Source organism: Cornus florida, unplaced genomic scaffold (genome assembly GCF_030987335.1).
Source record: "Cornus florida cultivar Cherokee Brave unplaced genomic scaffold, ASM3098733v1 CherokeeBrave_3.0.0_Hap2_Chr01, whole genome shotgun sequence".
Taxonomy (NCBI): Eukaryota; Viridiplantae; Streptophyta; class Magnoliopsida; order Cornales; family Cornaceae; genus Cornus; species Cornus florida.
In genome coordinates, this window is record NW_026775571.1 from 22,902,663 (window position 1) to 22,913,036 (window position 10,374).

The following is a 10,374-nucleotide window of genomic DNA, read 5'->3' on the forward strand; positions in this document are numbered from 1 at the left end:
TATAAAATCTAGAGATTTTATTATTTATTTTTCTTGTACGGGATCTAATTTTCCCGGTTGCCCATGACTTGGTTTAAACATGTGGCATGATTTTATATTGCCCCTTGATATGCTCATTGTCGTGTATTAAAATTGGAACATTTGAATAAGTATTAAAGATTTTATTTAATATTTATCTTAGGTGAAAGATTAATTCACATGGCCTTAACTAGCTTAAAATCAATATGTGTTAGCATACTAAATTAGGCCTTAGCATGCTCTTCCACCATAGTTGAATTTGAAAGTGATTGGAGGTGTTTTGAAAATTAGTAATTATTAATTAATTTGATTAATTAATTTGCCCCGAGTACACTATTCACTCTATTTAAATTCCGACTTGATATTCTTGACTTACATGCCATATAGCTTCACATATATTTGATTTAGAATATTCGGTTAGGTCTTGAAACCTTTTATTTAATTAAATTCCATATTTAAGATTTAATCCTCATGGTGATATACAACTTGGAATTGTATTGTGGCATGCTAGACAATTAAGTTTTGGTATGGTTGTTCACATGTATTAAATTGAGATTTATTGCATGAGAATTGCAACTTTTATTTTATATTTAACTTTAGTGAAAGTTTAATTCCTATGGACTTAAATTGAATGAAATAAGCTTGTAATGTGATATTACATTAGTCCTTGGCATGTTCTCTAAGATATGTTAAATTGAGAGCATTTGGTTAAATTTGAAAATCTAGAGATTTTAATTAAAAGAATTAATTAAAATCTATTTTGTGGTCCCATTAGCTTAATTAAGATTTTAACTTGATATTTGTATTGGCCATGACTTGTTTACTAGTATATATTAATTGTGGACCATTTAAAGTTGCTTTAGAACCTTGGGAATTAAATTAGCATGATTTAATTAAAGTTCTACTTTGTTGTTCCAATAACCTAATTGAGTTTTAGAATGGATATAGGTGATGACCATACCATGTCCTTTAACATGTATTAAATTGAGGTTATTTGGAATTGAATCGAAATCTAGAGAATTTAATTGTGTTTATCTATTTAAATTCTTTCAATTTGCTCCATGATCTAGTTGTGTTTTAGAAGTGGTTTATATATTCAAATCATGGACTTAGACTTGTTGTATATTCATTTGGTTATGTTTTGAACATTGGATAACATAGTTGCTACGTTTTTATTCGTGATAATATGTTTTCCTTATTGAATATATTGTTGCCTTATGTAATGATTTACACACTTCGTGTTTAACATCTTTCATGTATAGCGTGTAACGAATCGTACACTGAAGATTCGACATTCATCATATCATATTAGTTGTGGATTTAGAGCATGTATTGTATAGGTTTCCAAATTTGGTTGTGCTTAGTAGATAGTTGATTATCTTGCATATTCCTGTTGATATATGCGTTGTTGCACAACTTGTTGATTTTGGAAACTTGGGGATGTCGTTGTTTGACTATGGCTAGGACGTGGTTCTAGTACGAGGGATAGTCCCTCTATATGGTCTAGTGCGCACATAGGGAGGTTACCCATGGGCTAGTAACCCTAAAGTAACTATGTTGTCGGTCTGATCCGGCGTGACGTCCGAGTATCCACTTTGTTTGATTTCGCATTTCATTTTCAAGTTGATAACTAGATGATGTTGTAACTTGTTATTTCTTATTTGTCGTTCCATTTTAAATTACAGGATGTTAACTTTGCAAAATTATGCTTTATGCGTTGTATTGGAAGTTCCAATGTTGGTTAAATTGCATCGATATTAAAAATCGTATTTTAATGTTCTAATAAAGCTTAGGATTGATCCTATTGATTCATTTATAACATAGACGTTAGGTGGCATGAACCACTACTGTTATTTTGTACTTTAGATTCTAAGTTGGTGGCTTTGAGAACTTAAACCTTGTTGCATTGTATAACATGCTCTTTTGTTGTTGAATTGCATGGATAATGTGATTATTGTTAACTTGTATTCAAATATGCTTTTGTCATGTTGTATGGATTACCCCTAGTTCAATTTTATTGAAAATGCAATTCATGTTAATCTATGCTCAAGCATTCTTCTTGTCGTGTTCTTTAGATTATCCCAACCATGATTCGTTTTGTACACTTATGTATATCATGATTCTTGTTGCTTAGACTCTAAGGTAGCTTAGGATGCTCCCCGAGTCTCACTTGGACATAGACGTTAGGTGGCATGAGCCCCTTTAACATGTTTCACCTTAAGGTGATAAATTTGTAAAATGCTTGGTCGATGCATGCTCATCTCCTACGAGTAGCTTTATGTTACTCACCCCTACGATATTGGGGCATATTTCAGGTATGAAGACTTGGTTCATGAAGCCTAGCATTCCTTGGATGTCGAGTAGATTTCAAGTTTCCATTTCATGCAAATGTTAGCATGAAATGTCATTTTATAGACTTATATGTCAAAATATGTATGTTTGATTCCTTGTATGTAATGTGTACTTAAGTACACTCCTTTCAATGTATTTGATATGTATGAGATGAGGCCGGAGGCCAATGACATGTATATTGTATTCTATACAACTTTTTAACTTTATGAAATATTATGAAAATCTTGAAAAATTGCAAGCCATTGCTTCACCACGGTTGCATTGGGTGTGGGAATTCCATTTTCATTCTTTTATAGGGTCTTATTAATCTTGTATGAAGTGTGGCCAAGGGCCAAACGGTCATTTGATCCCGTTTTGCATTTTTGGATTCCATGTTTTCCATTCCAAGTCCATTTTTTGCCTTTTTGCCCGTTGGGGGGTCGGATTTTGCATCGGCTATATTTTTGAGCCATGGACCATTGTAGCGCGTCTAAATAGGTAAGTTACGTTTGCATGCATGGTCGTTTCCGGGCAAAACCTTATCGTTTGTGTTTTGAGCCTCTTGTGAATTCATTTCGTATTTTTTTTGCATATTGTGATTTAGGGGCATTATGGACCTTTCACATCAATTTTATTTTCTTCGTTTAACATGGTTGAATAGAAAACATGATTTTAGGGGGGGTTTCTTCTTCGTGTTTTTCCAGAAAATGTCATCTTGGTACCGGAAATCCCTCGTGAAGTTTCAACTTCCAGTTTTCATTTAGCAACTTTATGACCCTCTTGTTCAGTTCTGATCTAGGGGCATTTTTGGGATTTCATAGTGAGTTTTTTTCAATTCCGTTTGAGTTTTCGGGTAGAAAACTCGATTTTAGGGGGGGTTTCTTCTTCGTGTTTTTCCAGAAAAACTCGTCTTGACCTCCGTTCCAAGCCTCAGTTCTGGGCAGATCAAAAAAAAAATGTAACAGCAGCTAAGGGCTGCCACCAGCCATGTCTTTGGGCGCCGGCGTGCACGCCAGTGGGCTCGCGCATGGGCGCCGTGTGCGCCATGGCCCCTCATCGGGCCGCCGCGACGTTAATTCTTCTTTTGGGCTTTTCTCTTTCGTCCGGATTCCGATTCAAGTGAATTTTTTTTTTGAACTTGACTAATTTTTTGCTATCTTTCCAACGGTGTGCTCGGTTGTACCCAGTTCTTCCTGGATAATTACCAGTTTACCCTTTTTGCTTTAAGTGCTCGTTTTTCTTCGTCATGCCGTTTCTCTTTCATTCGGACTCCGAATCATGCGATTCTTGAGTCCATCTTGATTAGTTTTTCGTTGTCCTTCCAGCGGTGTGCTTGGTGGCACCCGAATCTACAATTTTTAGAAATGACTATTTTGCCCCTGGGGGCTTATTTGTCATATTTTTTATCTTTTGCTTCCGCATCAGTTCTTGTTGAGTTCCACGACCTCATGGAAGGTCACTTTAACTTCTTAGAGTCTTATTTTCTGTTTTCGCTTCCGCATTCGGATCCATTATCGGATCATCCTTACGGTTCATCACAGGACACGCTGGCCTAAAAACCAGGGTCGTCACAATTTTTGCCATCTTTCGTATTTTGATCCCATTCTTATGTAAAGTGATACATTGGGAATGTATTTGTTTTATGTTAAGTATAGCCATGTTTTGTAACTATAAACCCGACAGTATTTTGATGTAATTCATAACTATAAAGATGATTTGTATAGAATGGGATAATGAGTGATTATTTTGGGGAGTTGGTTAATGGGTATGTTTATGGATTATATTTTTTATCTTGTTGCCATGAATTAGGACGTGGATACGTATCAAGTTAGGCTCACCATGAGCCCAGTTTCTTTGAGTTTTCAATTACAGATAGCAGCGTTTCTGGGTTTATCGGTCGGCTGATAAGGAGTATTAGTCGATCGACAATGTGTTTAGAACCATTCCAGTGAGTTATATCCTTGGAAGTGTTGTTTCAGTCGGCCGACAACCTCTGTCAGCCAACCGAACCTTCACTTTCAGCCGACCGAACCCTCATCTTCGGTCAACCGACAGTTCAGTTTCCAAGAGTCCCGAGAGGGTGCAAGTTTGAGCATCGTTTCAGCCGGCCAACCCTTTAGGTCAGTCGACCGACCCTTGTGTTTTCAGCCGGCCGACATAAGGCTATCAACCGGCTGATGCCTCCTTTTTCATCTGTAAGTGTGTGTCCCTGTGAGACTAATCCTGTGAGGAGTTATGAGCCTTGGGTTGAGGTGCAGGTTATGCTTTGACTCAATGGAGGACGATAATGTCCTTAGGTGACCTCGGGTTTGGGTAAAGACCCAGCTAACGGTTCGAACTCACGGGTTTGGGTTGTTACAAATTTAGTATCAGAGCGTGGTTTGAATACCTTTCGGACAACAGGTAGTGGCTTGCCTAAGGGATAGAAGGTTGACCTTTGTTGATTACGTGTTTGTGTTTATTTGCTTACTGTTTTATGAAGCATGCTTAGTTGCTACTTGCTTATATGTTTACGATTTTGAAGGCATGCCTATTTGCTAAGTGCTTATATGTTTAAATGCCAGTATATGTAAATGAAGTGTATATGTGATTTGAAAGCATCTTTGGTATGGTATTGTAGGTTACAGTCATTTTGTATATATATATTTATATACATATGTGTATATGCGGTCGAGCATTTGGATGGTTACTAATATGGTAGAATACTTGTTGTGACATAGCTGGTTGTGTCAGTTTTGACCTGAGTAGGCAAGGAGCTCGGTTGCTCCAGGGTTGTTTGGGTGCCAGTTCTTATTGAATGAATGGCTTGGACTTCTAGCTCAAGGATTAAGCTATTCGGTGTATAGTCATTATGCTCTCCTTGTTACATTTTAGTGCAGTGCTTAGAGCACAACTTTAGAATGGGTTCGTATTTCATGGCACGGTGTCTATATTGTTTGTGAGTTTTATGCATCAGTGTATGGGTTCTTGTGACTGTGGAGGTTAGGTGTGCGATATGGGGGAGAGGTTTGACCTTAAGGGGTTATGGTTTGTGGTGCTACTGATCACCGAAGCACAAAAGTGGTGAAATAATGTAATGTAGCTAAGTTTGAATTTATAGAATGCCACTACCACTACCACTACTAACTATTAATGTAACTATAGTAAGTAGGGATCGTCCCAAGGGGAAGGAAGCGTATTTTTGTTTGGAATCAATATTGGATTAGTAGGTCGAATGATCAAAAGATGGTTTGTTGGTTGGATTAGACTACAATTTAAACTAAATAAATGCAATGTAAAACAACTAAAACAATATAAGGTGTAAAGAATATGAGAGAGGAGTCAATATTTGATGGATTAGGGGGGATTGTGTGTTATAAATGAAAGTGTGTGCCATTAATTGAAATATCAAGCATGGATGGCCAAGTAAGCATACATTGTCTAGTCAATCTAGTGAGTAGCACAACATATCAAATTAAGTCATTAATCTTTCTATAAGTTCACAATTAATGCACACTCATTAAATTAGATAACTATACTACTTGCATTCATAAGCATGAAACATCAAACAACAAGCATGGATTGTCCACCTATCTAAGAAAGTAAGGCAATTACACTACAACTAAGCTAGTGACATGAAAATTAAACTAATTACGCTAAGGAGGTGGCACAATCTATCAAGAAATAAGTATGAACTATTAAATGAACCACAAGAGTAATCTATTTAAGCACTATGCTTTGACCATCACTAGATTCATAATATCAACACACATAGACATGCATCAATGTCACAAAATCTAGAGATATACATATGAACATTCATTCTAGCATACATAGACATATGTATAGAATTAAATGATCAGTTGGAAGTATTAAACCACACAAATCATTGTAGAAACAAGATTTATATATATAAGATGTCAAGACAAAAATTACAACACAAATCCCCATTAATTACAAAACATCAAAGTCTAGGAGGCATGCTTAGGGCTATCTCTAGCCCCAAGAGAATGGTTTAGCCACTCATTGATGTTGTCATCCAACCCTCAAGGGCTATCTCCATGGTAGGAATCATCATCCTCCTCTTGTGTTCTTTGTAGAAACCCTAGATGAGTGGAGGCACTTTCCCAAATTGTGTATTTCTCTCTCTAATCTCTAGCCTCTTATCAAAACCTAATCAACCTCTTTACTCAAAATAGCCAAAATCCTTATATAAGTAGCTCAAATGTCACACCCAATGGTCAAACCTCATGCACTAGGAACTCAAAAAATTGCACCACGAGCACACCTTTTATTTGGCTGGAACCCTGTTTTTCACGCACTTAAGGCAGCCTAATTAGTTGTCCAGTTTGAAAAGTGAAACCAAATAATCCAATCGTTTACCCGTCTAATTGCCAAATGCATATTTCCACAAATACATAATATAATACTTTACAACAATTGCCAAATAACAAAAATATAATTCCTCCTCCACAAGATTCATTACCTAGGCTAACCTACCAAACTAGGAAACATATACAGAGTTCATCCATACAACCCAAAATCGTATCCTTGTTTTGGCATTATCTTTTGGAAACAGTAGCACAGAATTAAAGGAACTGGACATGGATAAAGTCCAGTTTAAAAAGTGAAACTAAATAATCCAATCATTTACCATAATTGCCAAATGCATATTTTCACAAATAGAATATATAATACTTTAAAACAATTGGCAAATAACAAAAATATATATTCCTCCTCCACTAGATTCATTACCTATGCTAACCTACCAAACTAGGAACCATATACAGAGTTCATCCATACAATCCAAAATCGTATCCTTGTTTTGGAAATTATCTTTTGGAAACAGTAGCACAGAATTTGAGGAACTGGATATGGATAAAGTCAAATACATCAACACTGCTTACTGAATATTTGACCAACTGTTGCTTTTACTAATACATCATTGTATCCCGAATGTATAAAACCCTAAATCATTTATTTTCTTTATTGTTTTAGGTACCCATTGCCTTCCCAATTCTCTCTCTTTGCTACACCTTTTTTCCTCGCCATTCTCTTTTCCCAACATGTATAAAACCCTCACCATAGCCGTTGATCCTCCATCGACATTACCTGCAAAAACATTTTCTCCATTTAACTATCAACCTTAACTCCTATAAATCAAGAACTACTATCATAATTACACCATTGGATTGGGAAAAGAAAGAAAGGAGTAAGGTACTTGATACTTCACCGCCATTCCACATGGACATCATTATAATCATACATAATATATGGAAGTCTAACAAGTTTGAATCTCCCATTACAAAACCTGACACAACAATTACGATGTGATTTGGATTCAAAATTTTCAGACAAGGACATCATTATAATCATGCATCAATTATATTACTAACAAGCATAGGCCCACCACCAATTTATGTAAAACAGATCATCTACTTCTATGCTTATTTTGCATACTGATTTTCTGCACCCCTTTCAAGTGTCAAACACTGCTAATACGGAATATACTTGCTACATTTTTTTCTTTTTCACCATTTATCTGTTTAGTTCTTTGCTTGCTTATGTGTAGTATGTAGTTCAATTTAATTCTCGTTCAATAAAAAACTATTGCTGCATTTTATAACAAATATTAAATTAGCAAATCGTAACATAATTACACCAACCCAATTTGGATTGACAAAACAAACAAAGGGTAAAGTCAAATACTCTACTCTACCATCTACATAGGAGTACTTCCATGATGGATCAATGACCAAAAATTACATTACTGACAGTTTGATTAATTTGACTGTTGATGGATTATGAATTAAGTCAACAACATGCACAATTAAGATTGAAGATTTGATAGAGATAAACAAAGTACCTACAAGCCATACGCACTTCATTAGGGTCAAGATGATCAGACATCAGCATACAAATGTTGAAGGTGTCCATCCAATTTGGAAACTTGAATGATGCACATCATGATTGCAATAACATTTTCCCCATTTGGATTGAGAACGTTAACGTTTATCAAAATCTGGCCAAAAGATGCATTATTAAATTTGTTTAATGTTCGAGAGTTTGTACAATTCATCTCGTTTTCCGTTCCTGGGATTGTCCAGTATATCCAAAATGAACTGCAAACGCAAGGGCTTAGGCTCTTCCTATATCATATAAAAAGTATACAACACTATACTATGTACTTTACACATTACGACGCATGAAATAAACTTTCAATAAATAACCCAACTTACATAAAAGGTACTTGATAATTCACTCTTATTCCACAACTCCATGTACCTCATAACGAACAATCCACAAGCATTGCTAACATCCAATGAATAAATTACACATATATTTAGTTACTTATAGAACAGTAAAATATTAAACTTTTTTTCACATATTTCATTAAATATTTATATTTAAATTTAAACTATACATACGCATCATTTTGAAGTGGTATTTTCTTTAAAGGCTTTGTTTTGTACGATGTCCACTTTTCCCCTACTACAAACTCAACGAACTGTTTCTGTCATACATAACATGATCCCATTTACGATTCTATTCAATATGATGTTTCAAAAAACATGTATTCATTAATATAATGTAAGTAGAAGACATAGATTAAAAAAATAGAATGAGTAAGCATAAGCATAGAGTTGTACCACATAATCGGCATATATAGTGTATTTATATGGTTGGCCCAACGAACATAGGTAATTAACTGAATTATTCATCCGGTTGACGACGAGCGAAAACCAGTGACTCTCGACAATTACATGGAAAAAATATTGTGTCACAGTGAATGAGAATGAGTAAGGACATATAATACAGCACATACAACCGACTGAAATAAAATTAATGACAAACAATGAAACAAACCAAATCACACTTCTTCAGCACGTCTGAATTGATATTCACATACTTTCTGTATTTTTCCCACACTTCTTTTATGGCTGCCCGCCGCTCCTCAACAGTTTTAAAATTCACCAACTCTTGCATGGCTGTACTTGGGAAATAGTAATTGGTCATACGTTCTCCTTGTTGTTTGTTCAAAACATTTGCCTAAAATAATATGACCTGAAATAAGTAAACACTTATATTCACTAAGTATATTCATAACACTAAAGATTAATTACAAATAACAAGCGATTACAATCACTCACCAAGTTATCAATCCAATTCGGGTCAAACAATTGACCTATTTCCGTCCGCGAAAGGGCCCCACCATACATTTCTACCAATATCTCACTGCACAGATTAATTAAAAATAATATATTCATTCCAATGCAATATTATATTAATTAAAAATAAATGAAGATGGAAATATCACGACACATATACAATTGCAAATGATTTTAACAAGTGTTTGTTACAATTACTCTTGAGGAAGCTCACGCAATGCCGCATAACTCAACAATTTCTTCTGCTTAATGCCCAATCGAATCTTCTTACCTTCCTTATACACAAATGGAGAGAAGTAATATTTTGTTAGATTTTTTGTCCTCTGATAAGCGCCGAATATTGCATATTTAAGCGCCCTTAATTGCATTAGTTAAGTCCATTGTTCGTTTAATTATGTAGATTACTTTCATTTGTATGTTTTTGTGCATTTTCAGGTTCAATTGCAATAAAGGAGCTAGAAGGGTGTTTTGTAGAGTTTTTGAATATCAAGGTGCCAATTCTGAAATTCTGGCAACAGTGAAGCCCGAACTTTGTTCGCCATTTTGACCTACCAAACTCAAGAACTGGACTTCCCTCATAACATGAAAGATTTAGAGCTCTGAATCAACTTTCCAAATCTTCAATCGGTTCATCATTCGGAGTTCGGAGCAGAGAGTTATGATCTTCTTATTAGAGGTGCTCAGAACTGCCTGGCAGCAATGAGAGTCTGCCTTGTTCTTCAATTTCGACCAACCAGACTTGAGAATTGGATCTCCACCAAAACATAAAGTTTTTAGAATTCTGAATTATCTTTCCAAATCTTCAAACAGTTTGTCATTCGGAGTTCGGAGCACAAAGTTATAGCCATTTTACCAAAGTAGGTCCGGGCGAAGCAAA